Source organism: Diabrotica virgifera, chromosome 9 (assembly GCF_917563875.1).
Source record: "Diabrotica virgifera virgifera chromosome 9, PGI_DIABVI_V3a".
NCBI classification, from domain to species: Eukaryota; Metazoa; Arthropoda; class Insecta; order Coleoptera; family Chrysomelidae; genus Diabrotica; species Diabrotica virgifera.
Genome location: NC_065451.1, coordinates 175,104,310 through 175,131,526, shown reverse-complemented (window position 1 = coordinate 175,131,526; position 27,217 = coordinate 175,104,310). Strand labels below are relative to the sequence as shown.

At 31.6% G+C, this 27,217-nt stretch overlaps 1 protein-coding gene across 3 annotated transcripts in view; it reads left to right on the top strand.

Moving 5' to 3' along the window:
• LOC126891952 (E3 ubiquitin-protein ligase RNF19A) overlaps positions 1-27,217 on the top strand; it is a 507,192-nt gene extending 479,975 nt beyond the window's left edge. For all 3 annotated transcript variants that reach the window (XM_050661302.1, XM_050661301.1, XM_050661303.1), the window contains one exon: positions 1-27,217. This exon is cut by the window's left edge and continues 1,565 nt beyond it. The gene's annotated coding sequence lies outside the window, so the exon portion shown is untranslated.

Sequence of the window (27,217 nt, the reverse complement as noted above, 5' to 3'; positions counted from 1 at the left end):
TTGAGATACTTCCACTGGCGAAGCGTCCATGTAACTACTGTTACCATTGGTAACAGGTAAACATCTTGCAAATAAATATTTTATGACTACTATGAAATAATTCCATTTATATTTTTTACAAACAGAAATATTTATTAATACGTAGTACCTATCTAATTCAGTAAATAGCCAACAAGACGCACGAAAATATTGGCGAGATTACATGTGAATACATTTGAATCCGTTACACGTTATTATACTCCGTTACCACTTCTAGTTCTGGTAACGAAAGATGATTCTCGCTATCGCTCGGGACTGAAAATTTTGAAGGAATGACGGCTCCAGAGACGGCGCGGGCACGCTGTGTATATCAGTATTGTAACCATTTTACAATCTGGTAACGTTAGTTTAGTAGCTATTCGTGCATTTGAACATGGAAGAATGTTGCTGCGTAATCGATCAACTACTTGAAAAGTCATTATCCTTGTATATTTTTTTATATATAATTTTGAAGAAAAAAATGAAATTATTGAAAATAGAAGATTTCAAATATAAACACTAATTTTCAAAATATGTTCTCTTTCCTATTTGTTTATTTTTGATGCTAATTTTATTGTAGAATAATCTGTTTAGTTTGTTTATTATTTATTGTTATACCTATTACATGCATAATACATGTATACATAATTACATGCATATAATTTGGGAATAGTGATTTGTTTAATTTTATCCCACAGGATTGAAAACAAAAACTTATATTTGAGAGGTTCAAAATAATTTTTATCTACTTTATGTCATATAAGTTTTTAGTTTGTGAAAACTGTCATTATAGATAGCAGTGCGTGAAGGGTTTAAAGTGTGCGTGAAGTAACAATGTATTTTAAATGGGATTTACTTTTTCGCACACTTTCAATGGGTTTTTTGGCACACTTTCATATAATCAAGTATCGTTAACTTTCGCGTTATCATGGCGATGACAATATGAGCAATGACTTACATTACTTACAACAAAATTTTTGACAGTTTTGTGGTTTGAAAGTAGTTAGGATTTTTAAATGTCAAAGTTCTAAAAATTGTAGAATAGAAATGAATTCCAGTGACGAAGAGTTACAGTTTTTTTATTTGTTTATCGTAGATAAAATATTGTATGAAACTGTGCGTGAAGTACTTTTTGCGAACTTACGCGATGTATAGCACTCGCTCCGTTGTCGCTCGTGCTCTAAATATCGCGTGCGTTCGCAAAAAGTATACTTCACTGTTTCATAAATTTTTCAATAAGATTTTTTTACATCTAGTTTTGGTAACACTTAAGAAAAAGTCACGCTTCGTCACTGGATACTTCAGTCTTAAATGTCTAATGTTGCGTTTCTTAATCAATATTTTTCTCACAAGGAGGAATTTCCTGTAACTGGTTGTATACCATTAATTACAAGTAAATTTAACGAACAATTTTTTTTCTTGGTAAAAGGTATATTTATTTAAAAACTATTAAAAGGGCCACCAATATCACAACAAAACGTTTTCGCCCTCTAAAAAAAGCATCATCAGTGTTACAAGCGTAACATACTGAGCCACCCAAAAATACAAATTGAGATCCTTTAAAAGTTGACAATTATTAATTAAATAAGTTATGGAATCCAAAGGATAGATATAATCCTTATGGATAAGGCCCTAGGGTAACATATGACTCCCACGTGGTACGTGGGTAGCTAGGTAATAATTAGGTTACCACATTGAGAGAGGTGAAAGGCAACTAAGAGGTGAAAGAGTTCAACTGAAGTCTCCTCTCCTTGATTTGCTACCTGAGTGACCTTCGTGGTGTCAGATATTTCTGTACTCTTGTATATCTTTCGCAACTGGGTAGTAGTATCGGTCTTATTTTGTTTTATTTTTTAAATTTTACTAAACGCCACGAATTTCATTTAATTTTTGACAGATTTAGTTATAATTTTATGTAACATGTCGACAGCTTCCATAACATCTAATTATGACAGTTGTTAAACAAGTTAAGCTCAAAACGTCTCAACCTAGCATTTTTAGTAAGAAAATATTTCTTTTTTTATGTTAAAAATAGTACTCGTAGTATGAACTATTTCTTAACCAAAGTATAAAGTTTGGATCATTGGTAAAACTGAATGTGAGATTATTATATTTGATAAAATAACGTCCATGGTCTAAATTTTAAAATAGCTTAAATATGAAATTTTACTACACATATTTGGTGCAAAATATCAGGAGCGATTTAATGGAAACCTATAAACGTCAGCATCAGTGTAAAGTTATTTTAATGTAACTCCTGGTATATGGTTTTAATTTTTAAAATTCAACATTTTTCTTATCTGTTCTGATTAGTTTTGACTCTTATCTAGTACTGATTAAAATAGTAATTAAATACTCTTTATAACAAATTTTAAACAATGACTTGTGACAGTTGGATTTGTCACTAAATCGTGGGAAATTCGCTATCCCGATAGCCTTATAAGCTCTGCCCACTAGCGTCATTTTTCAGGAAACTTTAGAACAGGTCAGGAAGAGATCACTTGTTCAATTATATTCTAGACTTGTTCTAAAAACAATTTAACCAATATTCGGACGCAGAGATCAAAATATACTTTTCAAAAGGTTTTGTGCGCCAAATCCGAATGTGAGCTTCAAATTGTCAAATTGGCTCTGGTTTCTGAGATATCCTAACCTAAAAGTGCAAAAATAGACCATTCCAGGGTGACGTCATTTGACAGCGACTGGAGGGCAAAGATCTTGTAAACAAAGTAGGTTAAGTGTAGAAAACCTTTGTTCAATTTAAGAATATGATTAAAATACCAGCGTTTTGTTCAGTTGTAAAGTGTTCCAGTAAAAGTAAAAGAGATAAAGTGAGTTTTTTTTATATTACCAGCCGCATTTAAAGACCGAGATGTTTTAAATCATTATAATCACAATGCACTGTAAACAGAACGACGATATGGGCCAATAAAACTGATTTTCTGATTATACCGGGTTTTTGCAACCCCTATGAGGGTGTCCTATATCTAATATTAGAAATCTATATCTAATATTAGAAATTTTTGTAGTTAAAACCACAGATTTCTTATAATAAAACGAGAAAATAGCAAAAAGAACACCGAAAACACAATTTTTGCCCCTCAGCGACGCTGTCAAAGTCACGTGACCTGGAATGGTCCATAGAGGTTTTTGAGGTTATGTAGCATTGTGATATATTTTTCTACCAGAAATTGTTATAACTATCTTAAAGTGTAAGCATCAATCTTTTAAATGACGTTGAGTTTACTCAGATATCTTCTTTTTTCGCTGAGATATCGCATTTTTACATTTTACGCATTTTATACATAATATGTAATGAAATCGCAACTATGATAGTACAACTAGGCGAAAATACAAATCCCATCCCCATTAAGAGAGGAGTTAGACAAGGAGACGTAATATAGCCAAAGCCAGTGCCGCGTCAGTAAGCGCCTGTGTGCAAAACATTTAATGGCGCCCAAAAATACGCATTTTTTTTTAAATCGTCTCGTTAGATTAGACATTGTGAATAAAAATAAACAATTATTTATTGTAACCAAACAAAAATAACTAAAAATTCTACAGGTAAACATGAAAATAAATATCTATTTCAGAAAAAAATTCACTTTTCGCGCCTTCAGTTCGGAAAATCTTTTTATTATAACATGGTGAATATCATCTAATATTGACGACTTTATAGAACAGTGGCTGATCCAGCATCGTTAAGAGGGGGGGGGCGATTGACTAAATTTCTATAAAATAAATAAATGTTTTATAATCTTTATATATATAATTAAAAACATTAAATCACTTGGTTTGAGAGGGGGGCCGATCGCCCCAATCGCCCATCCCTGGATCCGCCACTGTTATAGAAGAGATGATAGATAAATTTGTTAACCGCTCTTGACTGATGGTCGATCTTAAAATAATGTTTTATAAGTTTCAGTTTAGAAAGAGATCGTTAAGCAGTGGCAACAGATATGGGCAGAATGCGAAGAGCTATTGTTAAATTTGGGTAAACTTAAGTTAATTCAAGTATTATTCCAGTTCTCAATACAAGTATCATTCCAGAGATGCAAACACATCAATTGCGACATATACGCATGTCGGTTAATTACGAGATAGCGTTTGATCGAGTACAGCACGCCAAAATAATGTAAATACTAAAAGAACCAGGAATTAATAACCAAGATCTGAAAATTATTAGAAACATTTACTGTAATCAGACTGCAAACCTCAGGGTTAAAGGTGAACACACCGAATACGTGAAAATCGTGCGTGTCATCATTATTTCATTTTTTTAACAAAGGCTGAAGCTGTATAATTAATATATTTTACTATACTTTCTCTATATCTAGATGATCACTAAATCTCAGTTTTTTTCCAAATTTCTACACAAAAGTTTTATTGTGAGTTTTCTGTACTGTCATTCAAATTATGTAAAAATTTGAAAGAATTAACATTTTTCATTTACTGAAAAATGCTTGCTCGAGAACATAATAAAATAAATTAACTTTGTATGACATTTTAGGATCCAAAATCGGATCGTCTTTATGTTCGTAATCGATCTGTCAGCTTTTTTTTCCGAAGCTGTAACTGTGTGGCTGATTGATAACTGGGCTTCACATTCATTTTCTCTGCAGTTTCATTTGCCGTAGTAATAACATCATTAAATTTACTATCTGTTCGAAACTCGAGCCATAATTGTTTTATCTCTTGTAAAGCATTTAAGGCCAGCTGCATACTAATTATTTTTGATTAAAAATTTATGCTAACGAAGTTAACTTTCATCGGAACTTTATACCATAGCTCATAGGTACAGTTGAGTCCGCGAATCTTTACCCGTGCGTCATCATTTAAAGCATACGAAATAAGTCGATGCTAAGTCGGAAATTGAAATTTACTAAACGCAACATCAAGTGACAATAATTACTTAAGTGACTTGCTGTTGCGTTTAGTAAATTTCAATTTCCGACTTATCATCGACTTATTTCGTATGCTTTAAATGATGACGCACGGGTAAAGATTCGCGGACTCAACTGTATATAGACTGACAAGACTAAGCAACTGAGCATATGAATGTAAATGTTGATATTTTATCTTTTAAACATCTAGATTGACATTTTGAATCACGATCTTTATCCGAATGTGTTATATCACATAAAGCATAATAAATTTCTGTCAAAATTTGTTATAATGACTTTAAAGTATCAATTATGCTGGACCAGCGTGAATTAGATAAATGCATTAAAGCCAGACTTGCAAAGTGTTGTTTTAGGATATCCCAATGTTTGGTAGAAGCTGAAAAAAATGGGTAAGTGTTATTTTGACCCGCCTAAAATGTTTGTGAAAACTCTAGTGGCGTCCCTAAATTACTGGCGCCTGTGTGCGCCGCACACATTGCACACGTGGACGGCGCGGCCCTGGCCAAAGCTCTTTAAACTAGTTCTAGAAGACGTCTTCAAAACTACAAATTGCTCAATATATTGTTAATCAACGATTAACGTTAATGGCAACAAGTTAAACAACCTCAAATTCGCTGACGACATCGTGATTATAGCGAGCACATTCGAGGAACGGCAAATTATGATGGAGGAACTCGCAGACAGCTCCCAATGCGTCAGCCCTAAAAATGAATATGACAAAAACAAAATCGAACACAGACGACACCAGATGTATATTTTATAAATGGCAGTGAGATAGAACAAGTCCATGAATATATCTGCCTAGGCCAAATTCTGAAACTCGACATAGAGAACCAAAGTGTGGAAATCACTAGAAGAGCAAGACTGGAATGGGCAGGATTTGTAAAACTTAGTTAAGAACCCTTAAGAACCGCGAAATACCTAGTGGCGTAACTAACGCCAATGCAACCAATGCTGTGCATTGGGGCGCAGGCCTTAGGGGAGCGCAAAAACTGATATTCTGGAAAATATAAATACGAATAGGGGCGCACGTGGAATACTTGCATTGGAGCGCAGTCAGACTAGTTACGCCACTTAAATACCCCTTTACTTGAGAAGCAAAATGTTCAACCAGTACATCCTTCCTATCGTGACATATGGATGGCAAACCTGGACCCTAACCAAGGAAAATATGAATAAACTAGCCACAACAGAAAGGGCAATGGAAAGGAGCAATGTTAGATATACGACTGTCAGATAAAAAGAGTAACGACTGGATATGATCAAATACAAAAGTCAGGGTTGTCACAATAAAAATTACCAAACTCAAATGGACCTTCAGTTCTTAATACTATATCCATTTTATACATAAATTGGAAAAGTATCGTTAAAAAAACTAATTAAGTATTAATAATTTGGAACTTTACAATATGTATTTATCATATTATTATGCTTAACCTCAAATTGTAAGATCCAAAAATGTCAAGTGCGCACATGTTTCACACGTGAAGGTGCTAGGTGTCACGTCAGTCATGCTCAATATAACCTCAAAAATGGTCAAAAATAGCTATTTTGCACTTTTAGGTTAGGATATCTCAGAAACCAGAGCCAATTCAGCAATTTGCAGATTCGTATTCAGCACACCAAAAACCTTTCTGTTTTGTGGATCTCAGGCTTGCCAACCTGCATTATTGTAGAGAATGTTGTCAGAGGGCGACAGTAATGCAATTGATTTTATCACATTTTACAGTGAAAATATAGTGGCTTTGCCAGGTTCCGTAAGTCCCTTCATATTCAGTTAAATATTATCTATCCTATATCCTATAGTCATTTTATTAAAATTATGGATGCCTCGTATAAAGATATTAATAAAAATTTTGCATTTAACGTGCGCAAGTGTAATAAAATTTCATACAACTTTGTCATTCGGCTTACAATGTTGCGGCTACTTTACATTTTTTATTGCCTAACACGATGGATTATAGTATTTTTGTACTGTTATCATTAAGTGTATTTTTTATGGATTGATTTTGTTGGTTTAGTGTAGAGAAACTTAGGAACATGCAGTGACTCACACTTTTACAAAGAATAGTCAAGGAAGAAAATATTATATAGTAGACATTTTTAAGGTTTTAATAATTTTATTTCCGTGCAAAAATTTTGAGAAAGTATTATGACACTAGCAGTTTTGTTGATGTGATTTTTGAATGGTTTTTGTTTTGGGTTGACACGCATGTCTCAACATTTTTGTTTAATCTAATACTGAATATTATATACGTTTTTGTAAAATAACGTTGTGAATCGAACATACCATAGAAACTTTTCTATAATTTAATAAATACCTACTAATGCTGTGAGCTGAAGAAATATTGTTTAAATCTAAGAACTTCATAAAATTTATTTAGAATACTTTGTTTTGGTCAGAGAACAAAACCTTGACCATGATTCCTATGAACATATATTGAGCATTAAGTTCAATTTTAGAGCACATATTGAACAACATAGGGCTCATAGGTAAACTTTGGAAACTCACATTTACTTGACACATGTCGCTGGTCCGGAAAAAGAATGACGTAACTTTTGTCAATTCCTGTTTATTGCGTAATAACTTCTAAAATACTGTGTACAGATGATACAAAAGCGGCATAACTGTAGCTATGTGATGAGCCACTACAGGGTAGTTGCGTCGTTATTGAAATACACGCTATTTTAGACCTTATTTCAGATGAATAATGACGTAACTGTTAATAGGGTTGAAAATGGGGGGAATTAAATTAAGATAATGAAATTCGGACCAATAGGGATGAAAATAAAAGCCATCACTGTAAGAATAAACGGCTTACAAAATATTTAAAAATCTTTTTTTGTAGAGAAAAATTTTAAGATGAAGAATGACGCAGCTGTAGATAGGGTTGAAAATGGGGGGATTAAATTAAGATAATGAAATTCGAACCAATAGGGATGAAACCAAAAGCCGTCATTGTAAAAATAAACGCCATACCGATGTTCCTGGACGGTTACTCTTTATTTAATCACTATTTTAAATATTTAAACAAATTTAGATGAATAATGACGCAACTGTAGATAGGGTTGAAAATGGGGTGATTAAATTAAGATAATGAAATAATTCGAATCATTAGAGACAAAAATAAAAGCCATCATTGCAAGAATAAACGCCATACCAATGCTCCTGGACGATTATTCCTGATTTATTCCCTATTTTAAATATTTAGAAAAATATTTTTGCTCTTCTGAGACATTTGGCTTGTTGCAGTTACGTCATTCTTCTTCTGGACCGGCGATTTTATGTTTCAATGATTTCAAACTGTACTGTCGGTACTTGATATTTAGGTACCTAATCATTTTTAGACAATTTTTGTGGATGTTGAGCCAGTCAATTTACTTGTTTTTATTGCCCTCAACCTACTTGCAGTCTTGTTGATATAAACAAAGTTTGACATTTATTTTCCGATTTATAAAGTAAAATGTTCCAATCATTTCCATTCTTACGGGATTTAGCTCCTGGAGCCTGTCCTGTGCATGCTTTCATATACAGGACCGGCGCAAGGAACTGTATTGCCTAATTAAATATACATATGTAATATGTATTACACAATAATTCAATACAGAAATGTTCAAAATAAAATTATAGGGAAGTTTCTTAATTTTTTCGACCACATGTTTATTAAAAACAAAACTGTTGTACAAAAAAATATTTTTTTATTGTTGGGACTGCTATTGTAAAAGGATTGTAAGATACATTCGATAATGTATGAAAAACTGTGATAAAATACGTAATCTACTTTTGTGTAGTCATTTTTTAAAGAATCGGCAATATAATTGATTTTTGAAAATTGGCTTATTAAAATATACATGAAAGTAAAAAGTGGTGAAATATGCTACAATTAAAGTTATGTCTGTTTTAAATATTATATTCGTGACCATATTCTTAGGAGAACATTGTTATTGAAAGAAAAATAGATACTTACTATAATTTTTATAAAAGAAAAACTAATGTTGATGAAAATGGAGTATTTTAAAATATGTAAGTGACATTCAGAATGTAATGATAATGATAAGAAGTAAAAATGAGTCACTCTTAATTAAAAATTATAAATCTTAACATCTGTACTTTTGATGACTTGGATATTGCATCTTTTCAATTTCTTTATCAATTTTGTCTGGTTTTTCTCTTGTCTTTCTGTTAAGAACAAACACCACACCAACACCTAAATCTGGAACAACAATTAAATTCTATCTATAAAAGAATCAAATTTGCACTGAACTAGAGTCGAACAATCAACTCCATTTTGATGACGTCGTCAGCATTAAACGCATGAACGATTCTCTCAGACCAACTATTTACCACAACCTTACCCACACGCAAAGGCATCTAGACACCCTCCCTCATTATCACCACGCGCAAATGAAAAATGAGTTGCCAATATGTACTCTTGTTATAAGATCCTTAAGACTAAATGCTGACTCCAAGAATCCAATAGACAAAAAGTAGTGGCAAAAGAAAATCACACCCTCAGGAAAATGGCTACAAGTAAACCACCATACAGAAAGTAGAACTACAACGACAACAGAAAGAGCTACAGAAATTAAGCTACAGCTTTCCCACATTCAGAAATTTTTCAATTAGACAGTTTATAAAAATATACAGGGTGTTTCATTAACAATTGTCCATGTAACTGGAGAAACTTTAGCACAAAATATGAAGATTTAACCTAAAACACGTGAATATCATCCTTTTGTCTCAATGCGATAGAGTGAGTAGTTTTCAAGTTATTTGCGATTCAAGGTAATGGATTCAAGAAGATTATGTGTATTTTAAACACATAATCTTATTAAATCCATTACCTTTAACCGCAAATAACTTGAAAACTACTCACTCTATCGCATTGAGACAAAAGGATGATATTTACGAAGAAATTAACAAAGAATCAAAAACATGCTGCAATGATTATTACAACAGTGGCGTAGATTATAAGGGGGAAGGGGGTAAAATAAAGTATATATCCCTACAGCACGCCTATGGTAACAGCGGAAAACTATCTTTTAACACTAGTTAAAGCATCCTAACATGTGTAAACCGTTTGTCAAGTTTAAACAAAAAATATTGTAATGTGTTCAAATAATGGGCTAAAATCATTTTAGAATATTTATAATAAAACACTCTGTATCTCGGTGAGGAGGAATATTTTATTATTAATTATTTATATGGGAAATAATTAAATATTTTATTGAAGTGTTTTAGGTTAAATCTTCATATTTTGTGCTAAGGTTTCTCCAGTTACAATATGGACAATGGTTAATGAAACACCCTGTATAGGAGCAATTTCCTAAATAAATATATAGGAGAAAAATATGTAGGACGAATATCTACTAGACTGGATGGACGGACACAACAAAAACGGTAAATAAGGAAGAAAACAACTATTTAAAAAGGAAAGGGCGTCACTGTTTTTAAATATTTTAATCCAAAAAACTATTCGAAAAATAAAAAATAATAATATGCTAATCCACCATATTTAAACTGTAGACTGCACAAGAATATTAAATATTTCATAATAATAAAAATTAATGAAATATGACATTTATTTGGATTATCTAACTATATTTAGTCACTCGTTCAATTTGTAACATTGTTTTAATAAAGAACGACACTTCAGATGTCAGATCGGTTACCAAAAAGGGGATATGGAATGAGCAACTCACATTGCCTCAAATTGAGCTGTAAAACGAATCGACTGACCATTTATCTGTTGTGTAGTCAACTTTCTCATGATGAAGGCTGGAGTAGCGAGGAGTAAGGGTCTTAATTTTAGAAGAAATTATTGGCTTGTTACCCCAGTAAATTGGGGAATTGTTTCATATATCTGCCGACCGAGAAACATTTCATCAGCTTGTTGAAAACAAGCATGGCACACAAAGAAGAATACCCCACTGAAGTCTTTAACCCAAATTAAATTGGGTAATTTAACCGGTGACGGAGGCGGTGACACTAATGTTGCAACTTCTTCCAAAGCGAGTGGAAACGGATATTTACAACACAATTTCTAACAGAAAATGAATAGAATAGCAAGAGTAGACCTACTTAGAGAAAAATATCCAAATAACAAAATGCCGTTGACTTGTTGTGTGGTTTAACATAGATCCCATCTAACGGGACAATCTCTAGACATTTCTTCTTGGGGGATTATCTTCTATATTAGCAAACAAAGAAACTACCGACAACGCGCGTTTAGGTAAACTACACAAGGGAAAAATCAGGTTCAAACAGCGGTAACTTTTAAAAAGGTTTATTGGAGGTTTATTAAGGTTTTTTATTAGAAAGTATTTTTTTAAGTTTTTTATTAGAAAAGAAGTTAAAATTATATACGAGGTATCTTAAAATTAATTAAAATAATGAAATTTCGACAAGATGTAATCTAATGGACTTTATTTACAACACATTTTTTATCGACTCATTTTTACTTCAAATAAATCAGTAATCATAAAAAATGAATAACTTGTTTAAAATATATCTAAAAGCTGATAAGTTTCTCACTATTAAACCTGCTTTTGGTCTAGTCTTACGATAAATGCAAATGCAAACATACGGGGTGAATAAAAATCGTGGAACGATTAAAATTTTTATGTATAAACTTATAAATATATATGTGATCGAAGCTTTGAATCACTATCTGTATCAACAAGTGCTTATTTTTACGTTGCATCACTAACAAAGTGGTTTTCTTTTAGGTGAGTTTTAACATGGACGGAATCTGTGATAGAACTGTGATTTATTAATACCGTCTGTGGCTTAAACTCGTTATATTGCATATTTATTTATACAATTAGCGCGTAATATTTTGTTTATTTTTTAATATTTGGACGTCATTTCAAAAATATGATTCGATTCTAGACGATAAAACAACATTTTATGCTATTAGAACTGTCACTTTTAACCTTCCTGGGCTCGCGCGCGGACTCTCGCTCCGCACTTTTAAAAATTTGACCATAAATCCCTAATGCGCAGTCAAACGACTAAGTACGTGCTGTGCTAGTAGTCTCCTAAAGCTTGTCGCTCACTTATGCGATGCACCGCGAAGCGCGGAGAAAAAGGTTGCTATAGTCGATTCGCTAATCTGAGACACAACTGTCTACACTACATTCACAATAAAAATGCACTATATAGAAATAAACAAACCAAGACACGTTGAATGTTCGAGAAGCACTCCCAAATCATGATTTGGGAGTGCTCCTCGTGCTTGTTTATTTCTAGTGCATCTTTATTGTGATTGTAGTGTAGACAGTTGTGTCTCAGATTAGCGAATCGACTATATGAATTATCTTCATGTAGATAAATATATCCGCGCGTATCTGTGCGAAGCACACTCCTTTTAAATACCTTTTTCGCTACGCTTTCCTTCGCGGTGCAGCTCATCAGTGAGAGACAAGTTTTAATTGTGTTGATTTGCATTAATATAAAGTTTGTTTATTTGTCTCCCTAAAAAGAAAAACGCAAGAGAATGCGATAACTACCGCACCATTAGCTTGATGTGCCATATGCTAAAATTGCTACTGAAAGTCATCCATAACCGGATATATCAAAAACTGGAACATAGACATTAATGATACGCAGTTTGGATCTCACAAAGGCCTAGGAACGTGTAAAGCCCTTTTTTTCACTTAATATACTAATAAAAAGGTGCCTGGACATCAATCAAGATATATATGCGTGTTTTATTGACTATAATAAAGCGTTCGACAACGTACGACATGAACAATTAATGCATGTCCTAAAATTAAAGACCATAGACTACAATGACCTCAGGATTATAGTCGAATTTATACTAAACTTACGTGCATAGAAATCGGCCCACTTAAAAATTTGGTCATTTTTGATGTCTCATATTTTCTAAACCTGTTGGCCGATTTAAGTGATTTTTTGAACATGTTATAGCCTGATTCTTTAACAATACCACTGTAATAATATTGTTGCTAATCAGGTAAATTTTCATTGTATACCGGGTGTACTAATCAAACTGTGTTTTTTTCTCAAAGTTCGCATCACCCTGTGAAATATTCTAGCATTTATAAAATACTGAAATTAAAACCCAACTATAGCCTCAGGTTTTCTTAACATTCTCTTTTTTGATTCATTCGTTTATGTTGGATATTAAAAAAGTTAGGTACTTTAACAACTAGACATGCTCTTCATCAATACACGGTGTTTCTAAATGAGTGCGACAAACTTTACGGAGCAATTCTTCGTGAAAAAATAATGACAGTTGGCTTTATAAACGTATGTCCGCAAATCTTTCGTTTCCGCGATACGGGATGTTGAATTTTTTCTTACAAACTGACGATTTATTTATTGCTCTAAAACCGGTTGAGATATGCAAATGAAATTTGGTAAGTTTTTTACTATACAATTAAGAATTTTATATTCACCATTGGCGTGCATACGAGTAATATGACCGATCATATTACCCGCATTGTACGCCCATGGTGAATATTAAATTCTTAATTTTATGTCAAATAATCCGCAATAACTATCTCTTCAAACCTACCAAATTTCATTTGCATATCCCAACTGGTTTTAAAGCAATAAATAAATCGTCAGTTTTTAAGAAAAAATGCAACCGGAAACGAAACATTTGCGGACATACGTTTATAAAGCCAACTGTCATTATTTTTTCATGCTGAATTACCCCTTAAAGTTTGTCGCACTTATTTAGAAATACCGTGTATTGATGAAGAACATGTCTAGTTGTTAAAGTACCTAACTTTTTTATTATCCAACATAAACGAATGAATCAAAAAACAGAATGTTAAGAAAACCTGAGGCTATAGTTGGGTTTTAATTTCAGTGTTTTATAAATGCTAGAATATTTCACAGGCTGATGCGAACTTTGAGAAAAAACACAGTTTGATTAGTACACCCGGTATACAATGAAAATTTACCTGTTTAGCAACAATATTTTTAGAGTAGTATTGTTAAAGAATCAGTCTATAACATATAATAAAAAATCACTTAAATCGGCCAAGAGGTTTAGAAAATATGAGACATAAAAAATGACCAAATTTTTAAGTGGGCCGATTTCTATGCACGTATGTTTATAAGCAACGAGCAAAAGTACGTGTTAACGAACAGCTGTCAGAAGAAATTGAAATCAGATGTAGGGTGAGACAGAGATGCGTGTTGTCGCCAATTCATTTTATTGCCGACTCGGAAGATATCTTGAAAAAAGCTCTTGAGGGCGAAACAGCTGGAATAAAGATAAATGGAGTTCCCATTAACAATATTAGATATGCGGATGACACTGTCATCTTAGCCGAAAATATTGAGGATCTTCAGAGGCTGGTGACCAGAATAGCAGAATTTGGACAAGAATGCGTTCTAACAATGAACGGCAAGAAGACAAAATTTATCGACAAAATTTATCGAAAACTCAAACTAATAACTAGAATCTCTTCATAAACGGACCCACTGTCGAACGATTAGACCAATATGCATATATTGGAACAAAGATGAACTCCACAGGTGGTTACTTCCGGGAAATCAGAATAGAGAAGGCTAGAACAAATTTTAACAAAATGAGAAGAGTGCTCTGCACAAGAGATTTGAAGTTGAAGCTAAGAGTTATGTTGGCTAGGTGCTAGGTTCTCGACTCGAATGCAGCATCAATGAAAAAACTAGAATCGTTCGAGCTGTGGGGTGGGTGTACAGAAGAATTCTGAAAGTATCGTGGACAGAACAGGTCACAAACAAAGAGGTTTTGAGAAGGGTGAATAAAGAAATGGAAATCTTAAATATCATCAAGTCGGTCAGCGGCTCAGTTGGGTGAGGCGCAGTCGATCGACAAGTTTAGTGGATTTGCGATCGAGGTTCGAGCCCCAGCCCGGTCATTTGAAATTAATAAAAAGGCCAACGTCGTAGTATAAAATTCAATAGAATCTACGACTTGGTCTGGAATAAACTGGTGCCCAATCGGCATATGAAGGAATATGGAGGAACGGCAAGGGATAAGGGCTTGCGGCTTGGTGATACTCCTCCATAGTTCCCTACCGAAGGGCGTTGTATATACAGGCGAATGTGCTCAGTATATTCGGTACGAGAATATTCTTTAAAGTATATGCAAAGAACATGAAATTTAGAATGTTTTTTATGGTACATGCTATGCTTGTACTACGCATGTACTAAAAAAATATACTCTATCGAATGTTGGTAGTATATGCTTTGAACATGATGCGAACATCATTGTTAGTGGGCGGGAACACTCTCAACGTGAAAGAGGTGTGTAACGTCCGCATATCTGATATTATTCACTAATAGTGTTAATTGATATGCCTTTATTGATGTCTTCTAGTGTCTGTTTAAACATCTCTTCTGAAAACATATTAAAAAGTAGAGTAACTTAAATTTAGACTTGGTCAATTTTTATGTTTCTAGAAAAACTGCGCCGCATTTGAGCGACAAAACTTGTAAATTTGGCCGATCGATATTGAGGATCCGATTGAGTTTAATTTGACAGTTGACGTTTGACAACTGAAGGGTACAGGGGAAGAACGGCAATAGTCCATTTGGATTTTTCTCGAGCACACTGAACGTTAAGGTTTATTAACTTTTTATAAAATCAAATTTAAAGAAAAATAATCAGTCTTTAAAGAATAATTGTTATTCTTTAAATTTTACTGATTATTTTTTTTTAAATTTGATTTTATAAAAAGTTAATAAACCTTAAAGTTCAGTGTGCTCGAGAAAAATCCAAATGGACTATTGCCGTTCTTCCCCTGTATCATTCAACTGATACTTTCTAAATTGAGACATTTTGAATAATGTGGTACATTTCTAATCCTGTCTTGAATAGCTTATTATTTCCCTGCTCAATTTAAGAAAATAAGAGTTAAAATATTTTGATACTGATTTTAACGTCATAATATGTGTTCTTATAACACAAGTCAATATTTTAATATAAATAAGCTCTAGTATCTTAATATTTTTTGAAGTGAAGTCCTGTTACTAGTTATATAATACACCGTTTGATCGGCCTAAACATTTAAGAGTTTCTTTAGAAGGTTTTGCGAAAGTTCGTTTATGTAAGTATATTTTACTCTACACATGTATGTAAATACTGATTAAAAAAAATGTTACGAGTCAATCTGGAAGAAATGAAGTACAAAGTAGCATTTCTGATCTATCTAAAAGTGATTTGGTTATTTTCTTGAGAGTTTTGTTCGTTTTATCCAGCAATTCGTTGTAAACGTTAACCAATATTGTTTGAATGTCGAACACCGCGCGAATCATATACAAGTGGACAGAAAAATCTGAAACCGCCAAGGTCAGGCCGATCGAAAACTTTTGATTAGGCGACGTTGTCAGATCAATCGGATTTCAAAGGTTTTTCTGATTTTTATTTGTTATCTGTTCCACAGTAAAATATCCTTCTTTCTTCTGCATAAATTTTAAAACAGTGTGTATAATTTCACAATACATGTAGAAATGTATTCTAAATAAACAACTATTCCACGATTTTACCTGGCAATGTCGCAAAACCACTGATTTCGCGCACAATGTATTCTAAATGGAGGCTTACTCTTTGCACTAATGCGTTTAACTGAAGTCTCCTCTCCTTGATTTGCTACCTAAGTGACCTTTCGGTTTCTGAGATTTCTGTACGAATTGTGCAGGGTCGCGCGAATCACAATTGCTTCGCATTGATTGTTATACTCAGTTAGCCCGGAAAATCTTTAATATTATATAGATTACGGCGTTTAACGTGTTAATGAAATATGATCTGAAATGTTGGATAAAATAATTTATATCACATTTGTTATACTGGATGATGATTTATACAATTAGCAACAGTGTATTACCAAAAATTATGTATTTCTGTGATATACAATGGTAAAATAAAACACTGTAAAATGAAAACCAAATGTGTTTCTTTGTTTCCTAGATACATTTTGTAATGAAAATCGATACGTGGCTTTCTTATTTAAGAATTTCTTAAAAAACTGTAACCCCACAATAGTATATTCTACAAGTTACTATTTTTCTTGAGAGTAAGCCACAATTTTACTTTAAAATAAAGTTTTTTGTGTTTTACACTTCAGAAATCGTTCTCAAAATACATTATAGTAAATACATTGTCTAATAAGACATAAGTAATGTTTTGTATTTTGAGTACGATTTACGAAATGGAATCTGTTTTCATTTTACGGTGTTACTCTTTATTTGTTAAAGAATCTGGCAAACTTAATTTTAGAAATCTTCCCAAAAGTAAAATGTACATTTTATATTTTAATCCAGTATTTAAGATGGATTATTTGGATTGTAAAAAAACAACCATTCAGGAGATATGTTTTACTTTACAAATCATATCCAATTTTAAGTATGGTCTGTTTCTTTTATATGGCATCTTGACGGTACATTTTTAATATATTGCACAATAATATGATACTCAACTCAAGATTTACTGTGACTAATCTGTCTTGTCTACTTAAATTACACTAATATGATTTGTCTTCTTGAAAATATTTTTTACTTAAAATATTATTATGCCCAAATAGCAACTTATGGAGGTGATAAAATGATAAACAATTAAGAATTTGATAAAGACCTACCCTTCAGTAAGGTAGGTATTTAATTTCATGTTGAGATATTGCTAAATATGTTTGACAGAAAAGGTACCCCCGTTAAGGTAGGCAAAATACCCTCACTCCCAGAATTGTTGTTTTTTTCATCTTCTTTATCTTCTATTTGATTAAAAATAAGACACAGCACAATATTTTCAACTCTTCAGTTGGCAACTCGGGAAAGTCAGTTATTTGATCAATCCCCAAAAGCATTTGAAAACCGGGATTTTTGCATGTTATGCAGTTGGGTAAATCCAGTAAAAAGCCCCAAATAGCCTCGAAAATCTGGATTTTCGCTTAAACGATGACGATGGTTGTATTTGCTTCTTTGAGGTCTGTAAATATTCTTTTTCATATATTTTTTGAATATGAATAATTTATTGTAAACGCATTTATGTTGGTTATATTGATCTAAAAATATTACTCCCGCAAAAACTTGCATTTTGCACAATTTTTGAATGAATTCCTACGAGACACAATTACTTAGAATAGAATAGAAATATGCTTTATTGTCGTTAAAAAATGTACAATTTTATAGACAAAGCTTTCAAACAGTCGAAAAACAAAACAATAACAAATGCAATTAACTAAGATTACATAAATCGTCAATATAAATTAAAAAAAAATAAGTAAAACAAAAACAATCCATTTCAAAATTTAAATAAATTGCAAATAATTAACCTTAAGAAAGAATAAGTTTAATAAGCTTCAAACTTCAAATTATATATAACCTAAAAAAAGAATGTGTGTGTACTTTGTACGCACGTAAGAAGTTATACTTCTATTATATGATTTAAACGAAATTAATATACTTTTTATTTATATTTTGTTTAAATATTAAACTAATTTATACTTACTACTTCTCAAACATTTTTATTAGAACAGTGCCAAAAATTAAAATAATAAAAGAATAAAACACACAAACACATTAAACAAGCCACAAATGATGTCTGAACATTAATTGTCGAAAATTTTTTTAACTAAATACGTATTTTCTGAAAATACAATTATATAATAAATATACTTACAATCATAAAATGTATTAAAAAAAAAACAAAAAAGAAAGTTTCTATTGGGACTCGAACCAGCGCTGATAAGAGCGGTTGGTATTGGAATTCATTCGCCTTCTCCGCTTAGCCACGGACACTATGTGTCATTATTTACGAAGATCGACTAACTAAACGGATTAAACTTGTGATATTTTGAAAATTGATCAAATTATTTTAATTTTGAATTGAAATGATTTAGAATTGAAAAAATACAACAAAACAGAGTAAAAAACAATATATTAGGTGAATATTGATAGAAATTTTGATGGTAATCAAATTATATAAATAAAAGTATTACATACTATGTATTTTGGCAGATCAAATAGATAGGTTTATACCCATGATACATTAACAATTATTACGTACCTGTTGCTTTTAAAAACTATTTAAAAGTCACTACAATATTATAAACTTTTTTGTTTCTGTCCTCACAACAATAAAACTAATATATTATACATTTGTTTACCTTTACCTTTACCTCCAAACCACAGCTGTCATATCGGATAATTTTTGACATGTCATTTGAACATCCAATCAGAACAAAGTTATAATGCGCATGCGCCGGGCTGATAGGTTTTAACATATAAAAAAATCACCCTCTATCGCCGGTAAAGAAGTATAACTTCAAAAAATTGATTTGATCTATTTTGTGAGGAGTTGCCTAATTTTGATAATGTCTTATTTTCTAATTACATAGAACGTAAAAAATGAAAAAGATTGAATTCTGGTAGTGCGGGCATGTTGCGTATCTTCAGCGAGTACCTTTTTCGCACTATTCAAAAAGCTACTCAAAATTGATTGATCTAGCTGAGCTTTCGTATTATAAATTGTGGTAGACTGTCGAATTGAATATTTTACGGCCTTTCAAAATGTATCTGTTGCATGCCAAGTTTATTGGAGCCGACCCTGTATAATAGATGATGGGCTGTAAAAATATCAATGTCCTTTTGATTGATGGAATAAATTGAGTAATTTTTATTATATTACAGTAAAACCTCGATATAACAGACTAATTGGGGAGACGGGATGTTCGTTAAAGCCGAAAGTCCGTTGTATAAAAATAGGTCAAAATTTTTTTTAAGTTATACTTCTTTAGGCATGAGGGTCAATTTTTACATTCTCTGGCGCATGCGCACACCGACAGTATGTTAGTCGCTACATTTTTATGTAGCGCAAATAAGGTGTGCGTGAAAAGAATATATTATTAGTGTTTTTAGTAATATTTATTATAATTTTTGTGTCTTTGGATTTGTCTTCCTCGGGAATAAGATATTTTATAATAATAGTAAGTATATTTAAAGTATTTTTGTATACTTCACTTGGTCTATTAAATTTGTCAGTATGTATGAGAAATCTTGTAACCTGTCAAAGCAAAGGGAATATGGCTCAGTGGTAGAGCGTGTGGCCGGAGATCGAGAGGTCCCCGGTTCGAATCCGTGTGTTTTCTATTTTTTTTTATCTTTGGTATTGTTTTAATAAAAATTTTTGGAAAGTAGTAAGTAAAAATTAGTTTAATCTTTAAATAAAATACAAATAATCTGTTGAAAGTATATTTATTTCGTTGAAATCATATAATAGAAGTATAACTTCTTACGTGCGTACAAAGTACACACACATTCTTTTTGAAATTATGTAGGTGCTCTATTTAGATACAGTGTACAAAGCTGCAAGTTAAAAAAGGAATAAAGTTTTGTTCGCTACTTTTTTACTTTTCTACTTCATCTAAAAACTTTCGGCAATATACTCATTTGGTTGACAAAATTATTCACTGATGCATTGGTTGAATAGGCGATGTATTTTTTGGCAAAACATACAATTAAAGTTGCGATCTTCTGAATTTAGAATACTATCAGGGAGATTACAAGGAACTTTGTCTAAAATCAATAAACATTTCACCTCTTTAGGCGGTATTATACTACCAGTTTCTTCTCTTGAAATTTTCTCACTGCAGGTACAAATCCTTTAAAAACCAATTTTTGAAAATATCTCTGGTGAACCATATCCTATTAGAGCTATAATATGAAACGGGCAGATGATGGCTTTTGATGATTATATCTTTGACAACACTAGGTTTACGAGATTTACCAACAATTATAGTAGTCCCATGCGATCCATCCGTGCCGTTTTCCCTTCTAGAATTCGATTTTTCAAATTTTTTGCATTCAATTTTTTTTTACATTTGATCTGATTTTTTGTCCGTTATATCTGAAGTCCTTTAAATAGAGGTCCGTTCTATCGAGGTTTTATTGTATTGTACAAAATCAATAATTCTGCAATATATTGATGATCGATCGTCTAAAGAATGTTTTAACCATATTTGCTCAAAAAATAAATGCAATAATTTTTGACCTCGCTAAATTACAGTTGAGCATGCAACTCATATAAACTGCGTTACATATCTAATATCTACAATTATTTTTGGGAAAATCTCTTATCAACAACAGCTAAATAATCATTAGTAGAATCAAAAGTCTTTATTATCACGAAACCTGTTATAGACAATATAACTAAGAACATTTTTATATTTAATAAATATATAAATTGGACAAAAGAATATTTTTTCACTATTAAAACTTGATTTAAGCTTGAATTGTTAAGTTTTCGCACGAGTACAATAAGTACCTTTCAGACTAAGACACTGGCGTCTGTCGACGGTGTTCAATTGCAGCAAAGCATTGCTGAGCCACTAAAATCAGCCAGACACTCAAAGTGTCCGTAGTCGCTCATTTAAAACAATGTTTTGCTGACCGGTAGCGGACACCGGTGTCAGACACCAGTGTCTTAGTCTAAAAGGGTACTAATATTTTGATAGAAATTAACTAGAGAATTTTGTTTACAAAGACAACGAAGAAAATTAAGGTATTTGGTGTTAATCTGTGTATATTTTTTTATAATTAATAAACAAGATCTTATTATATCAGCTACAATGAATTTGTGAACAAAGTTTTCTACTTTTACTTGTAATGTACTGGTAATTATGAAAACTGGTAACTTCTATGACTCTTTGAATTTATGAATTGAAGTAAATAAGAACGAAACTGAAATAACTTATCAGGAAGACAAGAAAACTAATTCCAATACGCCTGTCTCTGGACTTTTTCCATTTCGTTGTCATGACTAGTGTTTAGCCTTTTCCCTAGGTATTAATCCCCTGAAAATTTATCAATGTGACTATGTTATATTGGAAGTTTGTAATCATCCATCATGATCATTGCCTTTGCCTTTAACTATGTGGAGAAGGTTTCCTAATTATTTCTTCAAATTTTCTATTTTGGGTCGTATCTCGTATCAATATTAATCCCGTCTTTTCTGATAGAATCTTACCTTTACCGACATGAAATTTATCAATCTTTTCCCACACTAGTTGTTCCTCTCTCATACTATATTATGGTCTGATAGGTACCCTTTGAAATAAAATACATGTTTTTCTAAAAAACAAAAAATAAATTTATTATATTCGATATAGTCTCCTTTTAGCTCATTACAACGATTCTAGCTATTTTCCAACTTCTTTATGACCTCCTAATAATACGATTCTGGAAGCTCAGCAAAATATATACAAGGTGATTGATTAGTAGGGTAAAGCTCAATAGATCCGCTATAGTAATAGATAGCAATAAAAGTTAATAACAAAAATTTTAGCCACCTTTGAGCTTCACATTACAAAAGTAGTTAGAATGTTACAGGGTGTTTGATAACACAGTGGCAGACCAAACTTATATTTTTTTTAATGGAACACCCTATATTTTATTTTAAATTCTAAATCCTGTTAACTTCTCCATCACAAAAATATAAAGGTTTGTTATGTTATACAGGGTATTTACAAAGTTATAACCAATTTTATATGAAAATCGTAACAAGTTCAACTCCCTGTATAAATAAAAATAAGCAAAACAGCAATGGTTTAATAATGCCATATTTTTTAACGTATTGTCAAAATTTTCAAGAATGGTCAATGTTGCTAATTTTCTTTATATTAAATACAGGGTGAGTCAAAACGCAAGTACATTATTTTCTCAGTAATTTTAAATGGAACACCCTGTATTTATGTCACTGTTGAAAAGTACCATTACCGTACTTTAATTTTTAGATAACATTTTCTATGTTTAAATTTATTAGTTTTTGAGATATTTTCATTTTTCAATGGACCAGTAGCGTGGCCACCCAAATCACCAGAATTTAATAAACTGGACTGATTTTTTTGGGGTTACGTTAATAATGAAGTTTATAAAATACCTGCAACAACAAGGGATGAGATGAAAAATAGAATACAAAGTGTATTTCGATGTGTTAATTTACAAATTCTTCGTAGAGTAAGTAGCTCATTCAATGATCGTTTTTAGGCGGTACATAAATGTGTTAGGAGATAATTTTGAACACCTTATGTAATTAAATATTAAAAATATTTTATTAAAAGTAGCTTCTAATTTTTTCAAACATGTTTTTTTTGCAAAATGTATTACTGATAAATTATGTTTCGTTCTTTATTTGTTACATTGTTACATTTACATACAAAAGTAGTGTTTAATTGTCTTCACAAAATGTTGTATTTTGTGTTTGTGTGTTTTTTTGTAAAATTTATTACTAATTTTCTTTGTTTATTTTACTTTGTTGCTTTGTTTGCTTTGTTGCATTTACATAAAAAGATAGTTTTTAATTGTTTCAAAAATGTTGCATGTTGTGGTTGTGTTTTTGTTTGTAAAATGTATTACTAATAAATTCTTTTCATTTCTTTATTTGCTACAGTGTTACATTGATTACCGGATTGATAATCGGTAATCGTCAATTGTTAATTCAGTCATGGCTTACTTAAAATTTAGATAAAGGACATCGCACACATCTTATGGAAAATATAATGTCACTCAAATTCAATAAAATTTATACCAATAGATTCGTTTTAAATTAAAGATCAAATCTTATCATTGTGCCAACTCTCTATTTTCAAAAATAAGAGCAGAAATTGATATAAATAAATCTGAAATCAAATGGGTAGGTACATAAGTTAGAGAGAGAAAAAATATTTTAAAATACCCAGATTTTCGGTACTCCATAAATTAGCGGATTAGTTTCACTAATCCGCTTAGGCCCAGCGGGATTTAAGCTGTTATGAATAGCACTCAGAGCAATAATGATTGTAAACTAACATTTTATGGACTCCAAAAATGTGATTTCGATAAACTTTAATTGCAATTTGCGCCGTAATTAATCATAATTAAGAGTTGGCGCAATGATAAGAATTGATCGTTATATTAAAACGAATCTAATCGTATAAATTTTATTGAATTTGAGTGACATTATATTTTCCATAAGATGTGTGCGATGTCCTTTAAACACCTAAAATAATTTGCTCTGAAAAATGAAAATATCTCGAAAACTAATAAATTTGGGCATAGGGTATGTTATATAAAAATTAAAGTACGGTAATGTTACTTTTCAATAATGATATAAAATACAGGGTGTTCCATTTAACATTACTGAGAAAATAATGTACTTGCGTTTGGCTCACCCTGTATTTGATATAAAGAAAATAAAATTAGCAATGTCAATAATTCTTGAAAATTTTGACAATAAATAAAAAAAATGGCATTAATAAACCATTGCTGTTGTGCTTATTTTTATTTATACAGGGAGTTGAACTTGTTACGATTTTCATACAAAATTGGTTATAACTTTGTAAATTCCCTGTATAACATTACAAACCTTTATATTTTTGTGATGGAAAAGTTAACAGGATTTCGAATATAAAATAAAATATAAGGTGTTCCATTAAAAAAAAACAAATTTGCTCTGCCACTGTGTTATCGAACACCCTGTAACATTCTAACTAATTTTGTAATGTGACGCTCAAAAGTGGCAAACATTTTTGTTATTAACTTTTATTGCTATCTATTACTATAGAGGAGGTATTGAGCTTTACCCCACTAATCAATCACCCTGTATATTTCGTCAAGCATCTCTTCGTTCAAGCTGAATTTTTTATTTACGAACCAGCTCTTCAGATTTAGAGACACATAATAATCGAAGGGAACCAAATCGGGAGAATAAGCCGGATGGGAAAACAATTCCAAACCCAGGTCATGCATTTGTGCCATTGTCATAACGCTCTTGTGAGTCAGTGCATTGTCTTGGAGAAAAAACACTTTTTTCGTCTTCATATGGTGCTGTTTCTTACCGAGTTTCTAGTTAGGTTATCCAAGAATGCACAACTATTGATAGTTTTATCATTTTCAAGATAGTCAAATGAAGATATGCGTTTACAATCCCAAAATACAGCGATCATGACCTTTCCGAAGAAAAGAAATACATATATTGATTAGTTATTTCTATTGTCAAAAACTTGAAAAATCACTAACGTGTACATGCTTAGGGACCTCTGGAACTACATACTTTGTTCAAAAAGGAAAAGAGTTTTCCATAATTACCATATTGTTGTTTTATCCCTACGATTATAATTTGCTATAAGTTGTGTATATCTCCTAGATCTCTGAAAAATAATCCAGGGATATAAATCGGAGATAAACCCAAATTTTGATGCAACAGCTTGTTGATGTTTGTACTTTTCAGGCTGTACATCCGTTGCTTGAAAATTAAATGTATCTATGTGCCCTGCAGTATCACAAGGGTTCCATGACATCTCGTAACGTGACAGTTCGTAATTCCCTCAAATGGTAACGAACAATTTGTAACGCCGTCAATTCGTAACGGCAACACTTCGTAACGATACATATTCGTAACGGTATAATTCGTAACGCCAACAGTTTTTTTAGCAAATTTAGTATTACTGAATTTATATAAAAACACATTTTGCATACATTTCTATACTATAATTAATGGTACTTTCTTTAAGACCACTTCTTTTTAAATATATTTCACATAATATATTTTTGGATATATTCTTTTTAATATGACAATTAAAGATTTTTTTAAATTTCTTCTTATCTTGAATTATTACTTTAAAGTAGTAAAACCAAGTGTGAAAAATACACTTCTCTAAGAAATTAATGCACCACCTTAAAAATTGGTCATTTTTAATGTCTCGAATTTCCTAAACCTGTTGTCCGATTTAAATTATCTTTTTAACATGTTATAGCCTTCTTCTTTAACAATATCGCTGTTGTTGTATATTGTTGCTAGACAGGTAAATTGTCATGGTATACCGGGTGTACCAAACAAACTCTGATTTTTTCTCAAAGTTCGCGTCACCCTGTGGAATATTCTAGATTTTATAAAAATACTGAAATTAAAACCCAACTATAGCCTCATGTTTTTTTAACAATCTGTTTTTTGATTCATTTGCATATGTTGGATAATACAAACGTTATGTACTTTAACAACTAATAGCCTTGTTTTTCATCAATACAGGGTGTTTTTAAATAAGTATGACAAACTTTAAGGAGCAATTCTGTTTGCTTTATAAACGTATGTCCGCAAATGCTTCGTTTCCGAGATAGGGGGTGTTGTAATTTTTCTTACAAACTGACGATTAATTTATTGCTCTAAAACCGGTCGAGATATGCAAATGAAATTTGGTGGGTTGTAAGAGTTATTTATTGTGCATTGTTTGACATACAATTAAGAATTTTATGGTCACCATTGGCGCACATTAGCGTCATATTACACGTATGCGCGTTAATGGTGAATATTAAATTCCTAATTCATCAAAAAATGTACAATAACTACCTCTTAAAATCCACCAAATTTCATTTGCATATCTTAACCGGTTTTAAAACAATAAATAAATCGTCAGTTTGTTAGAAAAATTTCAACACCCCCTATCTCGGAAACGAAGCATTTTCGGGCATACGTTTATAAAGCAAACTGTGATTATTTTTTCATGCAGAATTACCCCTTAAAGTTTACCATACTTATTTAAAACACCCTATATTGAAGAAAAACAAGGCTAGTTGTTAAAGTACCTAACTTTTTTATTATCCAACATAAGCGAATTAATCAAAAAACAGAATGTTAAGAAGACATGATAACAATATTATTATAGCGGTATTGTTAAAGAATAAGACTATAACATGTTAGAAAAATCACTTAAATCGGACAACAGGTGTAGGAAATTCGAGACATTCAAAACGACCAATTTTTAAAGTGGTGTGTTAATTTCTTGGAGAGGTATATTTATTTTAAGAAATAAATTTCAAAATATATTTCTCTACGAAATATGAAATGTGTTAAAAATATTTATCCTGATGCTGGTTCGTTAAATTGATAAATGTAATTTCAATTTTAACAGTAATAAAAGTTAGTTTCCACGTTAATAAAAATAAACGCAATAATTAAACTTTGACGTTACGAATTGTCGCCGTTACGAATTTTGCGTTACCATTTGTGGGGTTACGTACTGTCGCGCTACGAGATGTCTTGTCACGATCACAAGACATAAGAATTGTCTCGCGGGTCTTGATATAAAATCTATAATGTTGACGTTACCTGATAGTTAACAGTTGAAAAGTTAAAAAGGTATTTAAAACCGAATTTCATACATAAAAATCATTGTAATAATTATTACTACTTATTGTTTAATATTAAAGTGCATATGTATATATTGTTAAAAATTATTGTTAGATATAAATGCTAGGTACTGTGTACTTATTTATGATATATTAAAAGAATTATTGGTATTAA